The following is a 12,436-nucleotide window of genomic DNA, read 5'->3' as shown; positions in this document are numbered from 1 at the left end:
CTCAACATGTCCAAAACCCAATTTTTAATTTCTTTCCAAACCTGCTCTACCCAAAACCTTCCCCCATCTCAACTGATGGAAACTCTATTCTTCAGATTTTTCAGGCAAAAGCATCCTTGAAACTCATCTGTTACACACACCCACAACCAATCCATCAGGAAATCCTGTTGTTCTACCTTCAGAGCATATCCAGAATCCGACCACTGCTCATCAACTACAATACCACCCTTGTGCAAAGGCCACCATTGCCTCTTGCCCGGATTACTATAATACTTACTAATGGCTTCCTCGTGTCCACCCTTGTTTCTCTTCAGCTTACTCTCAACACAGCAAAGTGATCCTTTTAAAATGGAAATTGGATCTGCTCAAAATCTGCTGTATCTCCCCAATTCACTCAGAGCAAAAGCCAGATAATATTGACATGAGGCCTTATATCTCACTCTCTTACCTACTACCCTTTCCCTCATTCACTAAACTCCAACCATACTTTCCTCCTCACTGCTCAAGCACACTGGGGACACTGCTCCCAAGAGTTCCCTGTGCCTGGAATACTCTTTCCCCTAGGGCAGTGTTTCTCAACCAGGAGGAATTTTGGTCCCCCATGGGATATTTGGCAATACCTGGAGATGTTTTTGATTGTCGTGACTCAGGGGAGGGGGTTGCCACTGACAACTAGTGGGTAGAGGTCAGGGATGCTGCTAAACAGCCTACAATGCATGGGACAGCTCCCAGAGCTCATCCCAAAATAGTGCCAATCCTGGTCTACCCCTGACTCCCTTACCTCCTTCTCATCTTTGTTCAAATATCACCTTCTCAATAAGGCATACCCTGACTATCCAATCTTAATTTGCAACTCTTTTCCCCCTACTCAGCAGCTTTCCCTGAATTTTTCCTATATCCTTTCCTAACACACTACATAATTTACTTGCACTTGTTATTACTTTCCCTCCTCAGCTAGAATGCAAGCTCCATGAGGGCAGAGATGTTTGTTTCATTTCCTGATGTAGGCCATGTGCCAGGCTCACAGTAGGCTTGTAGATGTATTTACTGTGTTAATGAACAAGTAGATGTATATGGGCCCTGATGCAATATACCAAAACCACAATCTACCTGAGCTAACTATAAGACAGATAATAGCAAACATTTATTACATGCTTGCCATGTGCCACATGCCATGTTATGATTGAGAGTTTTACATACATGATCTCATTTAACCTTCTCATGCTCTTATAAGGTGGAAGCCACTCTTATTTCTAACTTATAGATGAGGAAACCAAGGCCTAGAAGTGTAAAAACAAAAACAAAAACAAACCACCAAACTTGCCTAAGACATAGCAATAGTTGTGGAGCTGGAATGTTTGTCCTCTGGCAACCACCATCTATGAAGAGCTATTGCTTTAATTTAAAAGCAAAATTGTACATAGTACTCTCAGGTCCACATTCTGGCTAACAAGATCCAAGGGCACTTAAATGGTAATGAGAGTATTAACTCTGTCTTCCACATTCTCTACAGTATATTCAGAAAAACAAAGATCTTCTGCTCTTCACCAATATGGAACATTTCCTAAAAAGCATCCTCGCTGCAGAACAACAAATCCTAAGAAAACCAATAAATCAATTTGGGAGTGAAGGTGAGATGCCCTTATGATCAATAGCATTAAGATAACAATTAGCTATATGCCAACTATTATTTATTATTGTGTTTGGGCCGTATTTATAATTGAACAGAATAAAAGGTTGGAAATTAGTGATGGTATGAACAAGTGACATCACTTCCCTTAAGAGCTTCCCCAATATGAACAGAGGGTGGATCTTATATTTCAGAAAGGATCTAAGAGAGCATAGATCATTGGTCATCAGGGAAATTTAAAACTGCATTGAGATACCACACACCAGAAAAATGAAAATAGTAAAAAAAAAAAAAGATGTAGTTTAAAGCATAGTTTATCCCTTTCCCTTCAGGCAGGTAACATATTAATCCTAGAGAGAAGGAACTGAGGATCAGACTTGCCCCCATTCATCAAGCTGGAGGAGAACAAAAAGTATCCAGAACATGGGTCCACTGTCTTCTCATTCAGGGTTTCTTCCACTATACCACAACGATACCAACTGCTGTTTTACAAAAGCGTATTTTTAATCCTAAGAACTTAAAATGTGGTATCTTTAAAAATCAAATGTTTTGGTTCCAAATCATCACTAATATTTTGTAAGGTCAATGGATAATATTAGCAAACAGAGAACCCCAAAGTCTTCATCTTCCTCATGCACAGTGGGGACCTATCATGTCAAGATCAAGATCAGAAACTAGCAACCTAGAGAAATAACCAGGCACTGACTCCTCCTGGGCCCCAATCACTTTATTTAAAGTTACTGCCAGTGTCTGGGATGAAAAATTTTAAACCTTTATTAAAATAACAGCTTTAAAAGTGAACATATAATAAATGTATAACTCAACAAGTTGTCCAATGTGAATACTCCCATATAACCAGCCCCAGATCAAGAAATAGAACACTACCGGTTCTCCAGAAGCAGCTTATGCCTCCTTCTAGTCACTTGTTCCAAGACAGAGTAACCACCATCCTGACTTCAAACACCATCAATAGTTTCTGCTTATTCATGAACTTCATATAAATGGAACCATAAGATATGAGTTACTTTATTGCTTATTTTGTTACACTTTCTGAGATTCATCCACATTGTGGGAGGTAGTGTAGTTTGTTCATTCTCTTTGCTGTAAACTATCCCATTGTGTGGATACATTACTACTTACTCATTCAACTGTTGATGCATATGTGGGTATTTTCCAGTTTCGGATTATTACAAACAGTCTTGCACACCTTCTGGTGATGATACATAACTATATTTATCCAGGTACATACTTAGGGCTAGAAATCCTGGGTCTTAGGACACGGATATGTTCAGTGTTAGCAGATACTACCAACTAGAGTTCCAAACTATTTACTGCTGCCAACAGTGAAGGGTTCTGGTTGCTTTCCGCTTCTATCAGCACTTAGTATTTTACATCTTTTTTACTGTTTTCATTTTTCTGGTGTGTGGTATCTCAATGTAGTTTTAAATTTCCCTGATGACCAATGAAACTGAGCATCTTTCATATTGATATACCATTTAGATACTGTCTCTTGTAAAGTGCCTAATCCAGTCTTTTGCCCATTTTCCATTAGATTGTGCCTATTTTTTTTTCTTTTTTGGTTCCTTCATATTTATTCATTTATAAAACATATATTGATATTGACTATGTGCCACATACTGGTTTTTTTTCCACTGGAATCAAGTTTGTATTAACAATCAAAATCTGTACCCTTGTATTGCTTGCTTCTCTTGGGAGAAGGGAGTGAGACAATGTACAAATAAACACACAGTGTGTCAGTTTAGAATAAGTCCCATAAAGATAAATGCAACAAGTTGAGGGAACAAAGAGTGATGGGGTGCAGGGCTGCCCTGTTGTATATAGTTATCAGCGAAGACCTCGTTGAGACTTGACAGCTTGCTGGAGAATGGGAGCCACTGGTATAGCTAGGGGAAGAACATTTCACATGAAGGCAATGGCTAAAATGAGGACTTGAGGTAGAAGATGAGGTCAGAGAAGGGCCTGGGACCAGGTAACTCAGGGTCTTGTACTCAGAACTTGTTTTATCAGGACGAAAATGTAAATTAAACCTGTTTGTATGTTAGCAGAGGAATTGAACTTAGATTCTTAAAAGGATAACTCTGGCTGCCTCTTTTTTTTTTTTTTTTTTTTTTACGGAGTTTTGCTCTTGTTGCCCAGGCTGGAGTGCAGTGGTGCTATCTCAACTCACTGCAACCTCCACCTCCCGGGTTCAAGCAATTCTCCTGCCTGAGCCTCCTGAGTAGATGCGATTACAGGCGCCTACCACCATGACCGGCTAATTCTTTTGTATTTGTAGTAGAGATGGGGTTTCACCGTATTGGCCAGGCTGGTCATGAACCCCTGACCTCAGGTGATCCACCTGTCTCAGCCTCCAAGTGCAGGGATTACAGGCATGAGCCACCGTGCCCGGCTAGCTGCCTCTTAAGCAATGAGTCCAGTATTACAAGTTTGGACCTAAAAAGATTAGAAAATATAAGTCCAGGCTAGGCATGGTGGCTCACACCTGTAATCCCAGCACCTCAGCAGTCTGAGGTGGGCGGATCACTTGAAGCCAGGAGTTCGAGACCAGCCTGGCCAACATGGTGAAACCCCGTCTCCACTAAAAAAAAAAATCAAAAAATTAGGCAGGTGTGGTGGCACATGCCTGCAATCCAGGCTACTGGGGAGGCTGAGGCAGGAGAATCTCCTAAACCCGGGAGGAGGAGGCTGCTGTGAGCCGAGATCAGACCACTGCACCTCAGCCTGGGTGACAGAGCCAGACTCTGTCTCAAAAAAGAAAAGAAATTATAAGTCCTACAAGATGCATGCAGGCAGGCTCATTGTAGCAAATCATGGATTCCTGATCAGCATCTTATTTTTTTTATTTAGATAAGGATTTATTATTGTGTTAAATAATAACATAAGAAAATTTATTTAAAGTACTACATATATATAGTTAAAATAGAACTACATGACAATAGGAAATGAATGGATAAAACGAACAAATCTTATTTTAAAACACTGAAACAAATGAATAAAAATATCATATATCTTCTGGTCCAAAGGTAACTGGAAAACATAAAGAACAAAATTCCAAAAAAGGTAACAGGTAAAGTAGCCATAAGAGATCTGGGACAATAGACAGGATTAAATTATGTAGATATGCAAGGGAATCAACAGAAAAGAAATGTAAGCCTTTTTTGAAATTCAAACATAAAGAGTCCTTCTCTGAAAGTGCACAGAATATCTAATTTTGTCTTTCTGACAACTTCTTTAGAAACCCTATTAATGTTACTTTCAGAAATTCTATGCCGGACCGACCTTATACACAAACACAATTTTAAAATTCTTTCTAAAGTAAGAGGGAAAAGAGACAGAAACTATGGCATCACTTAATAAAGCACCAATATCAAAGTAAAAAATAAGTTGGGATATACCCAAAGGATTATAATAAAAAAAAATTGATGAATAAAGCAAATGTGGGCTTAAAATGCCAACTTATTTTTCACTATTTTTTTTTCTTGTTGATTTGTAGGAATTATTTATTCTGCAACTATTTCCCCCATTTTGTGGACTGTCTTTTTATAAAAACAACCATATAATGTTTATCTTTTCCATTTTATTTTTAGATCTAGAAAGAAAATGGTAATCCCATTTCAGTCTGCATGATTAAAAGGTCTTAAATACATCAGTACAACATCTGATGAAGCTGATAAGAATTACTGGAAAATCTATAATATTCATGGTAAATCACATAAATAATGTGTATTTCAGTTTTAGGTGTATATATAATAGGGGCTAATATTTGCCACAGAAGTTGAGGACCCCTGCTCACTGTGACTAAAATTTTCAGTGTGACTAGAAGATCATTAGATCACATATCTTATTAAAATAATTATTAATATATTGACTAAAACTCTAAGAATGTAAAACTTGTATATGTCATTATTCAGTCAGGCTAAGGTTGTCTATTACTGAATCACAAAGTAGATGGATATATGTATACAACATCTGGTGATCTAGATATTTGGTGTACTTAAAATATAAGCCATATCACACAAAATTCATTTTGGAGGCCCTGGTTGAAACACCACAAAGAGATACGCAGTCATATGAAAGTGAAGTTTTGGAGCGCTGATCAGGAGAAGCATCACCATCACATGAATTGAGGTTAAAAACAATCCAAATACACACTTCAACTCTAAAGCCTGCTCAGATTACAAAGCCAGTGCTTGAAATTCAAACTGCTTCTCACATGGATAATTATCTTATTGTGCCCTGTATTTATCTGTTCTCACGCTGCTCATAAAGACATGCTTGAGACTGGGTAATTTACAAAGGAACGAGGTTTAATTGACTCACAGACCCACATGGCTGGGGACACCTCACAAGCATGGCTAAAGGCAAATGAGGAGCAAAGTCACATCTTACATGGCAGCAGGCAAGAGAGCCTGTGCAGGGGAACTCCCATTTATAAAACCATCAGATCTTGTGAGACTTATTCACCACCAAGAGAACAGTATGGGGGAAACCAGCCCCCATGATTCAATCACCTCCACTCGACCCCAAGGAAGGGTCTCTTAACACATAGGGATTATTACAATTCAAGGTGAGATTTGGGTGGGGACACAGCCAAACCATATCATGCACCAAGAGAAGTACCAGAGTAGATACATACACACACACACACACACACAAAATAAAACATTTGTTAACAAGTATCCTAAGCAATGCAAGGAAGATAGACTATTAAAGAATTAAAACTTTCTTTTTAAAAACTTGATTTGCGTAGGTAATGAATGATAACTAATTTATGAATTCAGTGCCCATCTGGTATTCAACATTTTTAGCTCTATAGGTCTTTTGTCGTAATCAAGAGGCGTCCATATATGGCTGAGGATTTAGCTATCAATCCAACTGATGAAAATACTAATGGTAGATAACTTTCAAGAAAATAAAATAAAAACACTGAAATAACATGAAAAGAAGATTTACAATTAAGTTAAACAAGGATTTTTAAATCAAGCCACCAGGAACATCTGCTCAGAATCAACTCACTATATCTAACTCCTCTATTTTGAGTTTTTTTGTTGTTAGAATTGGCTACTTAGTCATCTTAATTCAGTTTACATAGTTAGATTAGTCATCAGGTAAGTACCAAATTTGACGGCCTTAAAAATACCTCACTAGTTACCATTTTGATTGAAATCGTGCTTTCACGGCACAGATACTAATAAAATGGTAAAATAGTCATTGCCCATAAGAGTGGCTATAAGGGAGCTATCCTCCCATTTATTCCATTAACAGGGAATTCTTAAACAGAGCACACCCTCAAACCAATGCATAACTTTATAAGATTAAAGACTCTAGTATTTTGAGAAGAAGGCAAGTCTTAGTTTGATTTGATTAATATTGGGTATGTGTCTTCAAGAACTTTATTTAGCTACCCACATAAATTATGGAATGTATTTCCCAGAAAGCAGAGTGAAGATTAATTAAGCCTGACACACAAAATTGTTTAGGATAGTTAAGCCAAGAGTCCAGGGCCTCTGGGAGAGGTGGCAAAGAAAAAGTAGTACAGAACTTAAAGACCTTTTTTCTATATTCCTCCTTCTTGGCTGATCAAGGAATCTACCAGGACATGATCCTATTAATATCCTGGCTGACTTCTTGGGCCCTCCATCTTATTTCCATTAATACACTAACAGCTGCAGGCTTTTAGTAAGCACATGCTTTTTAATGGAAATTAATGCCACAGATTACAAGACAGGGATCATGTTCTCCTTACTGCTGCATTATGTGTTTTCATTGCTGAATCAAATCAATAGCAAGTTCTTTTTAAAACTGACATTCTAGTTATCTTTAAGGAACAAGCTTGTGTACACACACATACAGCCCACTGACTAGAAAACAGATAAGAAAACCTCAATAAATGTAGAAGCCATATTTACCAACTATTATCAAAAAAGACCCTTATCCAAAAATATATTCAATTGTCTTAAGATTTATTATTTCAAAAGTGATACATAGAATTCTATCTTTGAGGAAGATGGAACAGGCATTTTTTCTCTACTCCTCCCACTAAGAACAACTAAAATCCCTGAGCAATACACATAAAAGAAAGAAGATTCTGAAAGGTGTAGAGAAGAAGGCAGACTGGCTAGGGAACCTCAGATTCCAAGGGAGGATATGGAGGTGAGTTCTACAGATTTTCTTTCCCCATAGTATATTCCAGACTTGGAAATAAAGAAGCCAGCAACCCATAAACACCAATGGTAACACACCAAAAGAGACCACAAAAGCCTGCTCTTTAGCCAAACGACCAGGATAGGGACAGCGCAGCAAAAAAGAAAACTTTAACAATAAATCCTATACACTAGCAAAAACAGCAAGAAAAAACTGGCCCCACCCACACCAGCATAAGTTGAATGGGGAGTCTAGAGCTCCATCTTTGCCAGGATGGATCAAGTCATCCCAACCTCCTGCTGGGTTGATATGAGAGAAGACCGAGCAGAGAGCTGGGAATTTTCATCACCACAGGGGAGATCCAAACCCTCTTCCACTTCATGGTATCAGTAGAAACCACATAGAAAGTCTGGACATCCCCACACCTGGCAGTAATAACCTCTCCCCTCCCCGCTGCTGCCACCACCACCACCTCCCTGCTGTAGTGGAATCAGAGGAGGACAAGTAGAGAGTTAGGACTTGTGCTATTGTCCATTGATAATGAGGCCACCCTGGCCACAGTGTTAGCGGAAGCCACATAAGGAGCTAGAACTCCCATACCGGTCCAGCAGTAATGAGAGACCCTTTCTTAGGTATTAATGGAGGCCAAGAGGGAAACCCGGACTTTTGCTTCCACTAGGAAGTAGCAAAGCATCACTCCCTTCTCTCCCCCACTGGAATAGGGTCAAAGGAAACCAGTTGAAACAAAGTTTAAATAAAATCCCAAGTCTCATAATATCAAAAGTGTCCAGATTTGGATCAAAAATCACTCATACTAAAAACCAGAAAGATAAGCAAAGAGTGGGGAGAAAACCTAATCAACAGATTAAAACACCAATATGACAAAGATGTTAGAATTATGACAAAGATTTTAAAGAAGCATCAGAAAAGTGCTTCAACAAGCGATTATGAACATGCTTGAAACAAATGAAATAAATCTCAGCAGCAAATGGTAAAGTCACAGCCATAAAATAGAAGACAGAACTAAATGAAAGTTTTAGAAATGAAAAATGTAAAAACTAACTCAACAGTAAAATGGAAGGGATAGAGGAAAAACCATCAATGTTTTTAGACAAAACAAAATTATTTTATCTGAATAAAAGAGAAAAAAGACTGAGGAAATGAACGAATAGAGCACCAGGGGCACATGGTACTATAGCAAAAGATGGAGCATTCAAGTAATCAGAGACTCAGAAAGAGGAAAGAAAGGGGCAGACTGAAAAAAATAATACTCAGAGAATGGCTGAAAACTTTCCAAATTTGGAAAGAGACAGAACCCTACAGATTTAAAAAGCTGAATGAATCCCAAACAGGAAAACCCAAAGATATTCACACCACCATATCACAATTAAATTTCCAAAAACAGAAAGCAGGAAAAAAATCTTGAAAGCAGCCAGAGAAAAATGACACTCTACCACCAGAGGAAAAACAACTGGAATGACGGCAAGCTTCTCACCAGAAACCAGGAAGCCAGGAAGAAGTGGCACAATATTTTTCTAATGCTGAATGAAAAGAGCTGTAAACCCAAAATTCTTTTTTTTTTAATTATACTTTAAGTTCTAGGGTACATGTGCACAACGTGCAGGTTTGTTACATATGTATACATGTGCCATGTTGGTGTGCTGCACCCATTAACTCATCATTTACATTAGGTATATCTCCTAATGCTATCCCTTCCCCTCCCCCCACAATAGGACCTGGTGTGTGATGATCCCCTTCCTGTGTCCAAGTGATCTCATTGTTCAATTCCCACCTATGAGTGAGAACGTGCGGTGTTTGGTTTTCCGTTCTTGTGACAGTTTGCTGAGAAAGATGGTTTCCAGCTGCATCCATGTCCCTACAAAGGATGCACAACTCATCCTTTTTTATGGCTGCATAGTATTCCATGGTGTATATGTGCCACATTTTCTTAATCCAGTCTGTCACTAATGGACATTTGGGTTGATTCCAAATCTTTGCTATTGTGAATAGTGCCGCAATAAACATATGTGTGCATGTGTCTTTATAGCAGCATGACTTATAATCCTTTGGGTATATCCCCAGTAATGGGATGGCTGGGTCAAATGGTATTTCTAGTTCTAGATCCTTGAGGAATCACCAAACTGTTTTCTACAATGGTTGAACTAGTTTACAGTCCCACCAACAGTGTAAAAGTGTTCCTATTTTTCCACATCCTCTCCAGCACCTGTTGTTTCCTGATTTTTTAATGATTGCTATTCTAACTGGTGTGAGATGGTATTTCGTTGTGGTTTTGATTTGCATTTCTCTGATGGCAAGTGATGATGAACATTTTTTCATGTGTCTGTTGGCTGTATGAATGTCTTCTTTTGAGAAGTGTCTGTTCATACCCTTTGCCCACTTTTTGATGGGGTTGTTTTTTTCTTGTAAATTTGATTGAGTTTTTTATAGGTTCTGGATATTAGCCCTTTGTCAGATAAGTAGATTGCAAAAATTTTCTCCCATTCTGTAAGTTGCCTGTTCACTCTGAAGGTAGTTTCTTTTGCTGTGCAGAAGCTCTTTAGTTTAATTAGATCCCATTTGTCAATTTTGGCTTTTGTTGTCGTTCCTTTTGGTGTTTTAGACATGAAGTCCTTGCCCATGCCTATGTCCTGAATGGTATTACCTAGGTTTCCTTCTAGGGTTTTTACAGTTTTAGGTCTAACATTTAAGTCTTTAATCCATCTTGAATTAATTTTCGTATAAGGAGTAAGGAAAGGATCCAGTTTCAGCTTTCTACTTATGGCTAGCCAATTTTCCCAGCACCATTTATTAAATAGGGAATCCTTTCTCCATTTCTTGTTTTTCTCAGGTTTGTCAAAGATCAGATGGCTGTAGATGTGTGGTATTATTTCTGAGGGCTCTGTTCTGTTCCATTGGTTTATATCTCTGTTTTGGTACCAGTACCATGCTGTTTTGGTTACTATAGTCTTGTAGTATAGTTTGAAGTCAGGTAGCATGATGCCTCCAGCTTTGTTCTTTTGGCTTAGGATTATCTTGGCAATGCAGGGTCTTTTTTGGTTCCATATGAACTTTAAAGCAGTTTTTTCCAATTCTGTGAAGAAAGTCATTGGTAGCTTAATGGCGATGGCATTGAATCTATAAATTACCTTGGGCAGTATGGCCATTTTCACAATATTGATTCTTCCTATCCATGAGCATGGTACGTTCTTCCATTTGTTTGTGTCCTCTTTGATTTCACTGAGCAGTGGTTTGTAGTTCTCCTTGAAGAGGTCCTTTACATCCCTTGTAAGTTGGATTCCTAGGTATTTTATTCTCTTTGAAGCTATTGTGAATGGGAGTCCATTCATGATTTGGCTGTTTGTCTGTTACTGGTGTATAAGAATGCTTGTAATTTTTGCACATTGACTTTGTATCTTGAGACTTTGCTGAAGTTGCTTATCAGCTTAAGATTTTGGGCTGAGACAGTGGGGTTTTCTAAATATACAAGCATGTCATCTGCAAACAGGGACAATTTGACTTCTTCTTTTCCTAACTGAATACCCTTTATTTCTTTCTCTTGCCTGATTGCCCTAGCCAGAACTTCCAACATTATATTGATAGGAGTGGTGAGAGAGGGCATCCCTGTCTTGTGCCAGTTTTCAAAGGGAATGCTTCCAGTTTGTGCCCATTCAGTATGATATTGGCTGTGGGTTTGTCATAAACAGCTCTTATTATTTTGAGATACGTTCCGTCAATACCGAATTTATCGAGAGTTTTTAGCATGAAGGGCTGTTGAATTTTGTCAAAGGCCTTTTCTGCATCTGTTGAGATAATCATGTGGTTTTTGTCTTTGGTTCTGTTTATATGCTGGATTACGTTTATTGATATGCATATGTTGAACCAGCCTTGCATCCCAGGGATGAAGCCCACTTGATCATGGTGGATACGCTTTTTGATGTGCTGCTGGATTCAGTTTGCCAGTATTTTATTGAGGATTTTTGCATCGATGTTCATCAGGGATATTGGTCTAAAATTCTCTTTTTTTGTTGTATCTCTGTCAGGCTTTGGTATCAGGATGATGTTGGCCTTGTAAAATGAGTTAGGGAGGATTACCTCTTTTTCTATTGATTGGAATAGTTTCAGAAGGAATGGTACTAACTCCTCCTTGTACCTCTGGTAGAATTCAGCTGTGAATCCATCTGGTCCTGGACTCTTTTTGGTGGGTAGGCTATTAATTATTGCCTCAATTTCAGAGCCTGCTATTGGTCTATTCAGGGATTCAACTACTTCCTGGTTTAGTCTTGGGAGAGTGTAAGTGTCCAGGAAATTATCCATTTCTTCTAGGTTTTCTAGTTTATTTGCATAGAGGTGTTTATAGTATTCTCTGATGGTAGTTTGTATTTCTGTGGGGTCGGTGGTGATATCCCATTTATCATTTTTTACTGTGTCTATTTGATTCTTCTCTCTTTTCTTCTTTATTAGTCTTGCTAGCAGTCTATCAATTTTGTTGATCTTTTCAAAAAACCAGCTCCTGGATTCATTGATTTTTTTGGAGGGTTTTTTCTGTCTCTATCTCCTTCAGTTCTGCTCTGATCTTAGTTATTTCTTGCCTTCTGCTAGCTTTTGAATGTGTTTGCTCTTACTTCTCTAGTTCTTTTAATT

The 12,436-nt window shown here is 38.4% G+C and overlaps 1 protein-coding gene across 1 annotated transcript in view; it reads right to left on the bottom strand.

The window, feature by feature from the left end:
* The window catches only part of BTG4 (BTG anti-proliferation factor 4), a 54,146-nt gene that overhangs the window by 4,261 nt on the left and 37,449 nt on the right, over positions 1-12,436 (bottom strand). The window lies entirely within an intron of this gene.

The sequence above is a fragment of the Rhinopithecus roxellana genome, chromosome 15 (assembly GCF_007565055.1).
Source record: "Rhinopithecus roxellana isolate Shanxi Qingling chromosome 15, ASM756505v1, whole genome shotgun sequence".
NCBI lineage: Eukaryota > Metazoa > Chordata > Mammalia > Primates > Cercopithecidae > Rhinopithecus > Rhinopithecus roxellana.
The sequence above is the reverse complement of the archived record's forward strand: the minus strand, read 5'-3'. Positions and strand labels throughout refer to the sequence as shown.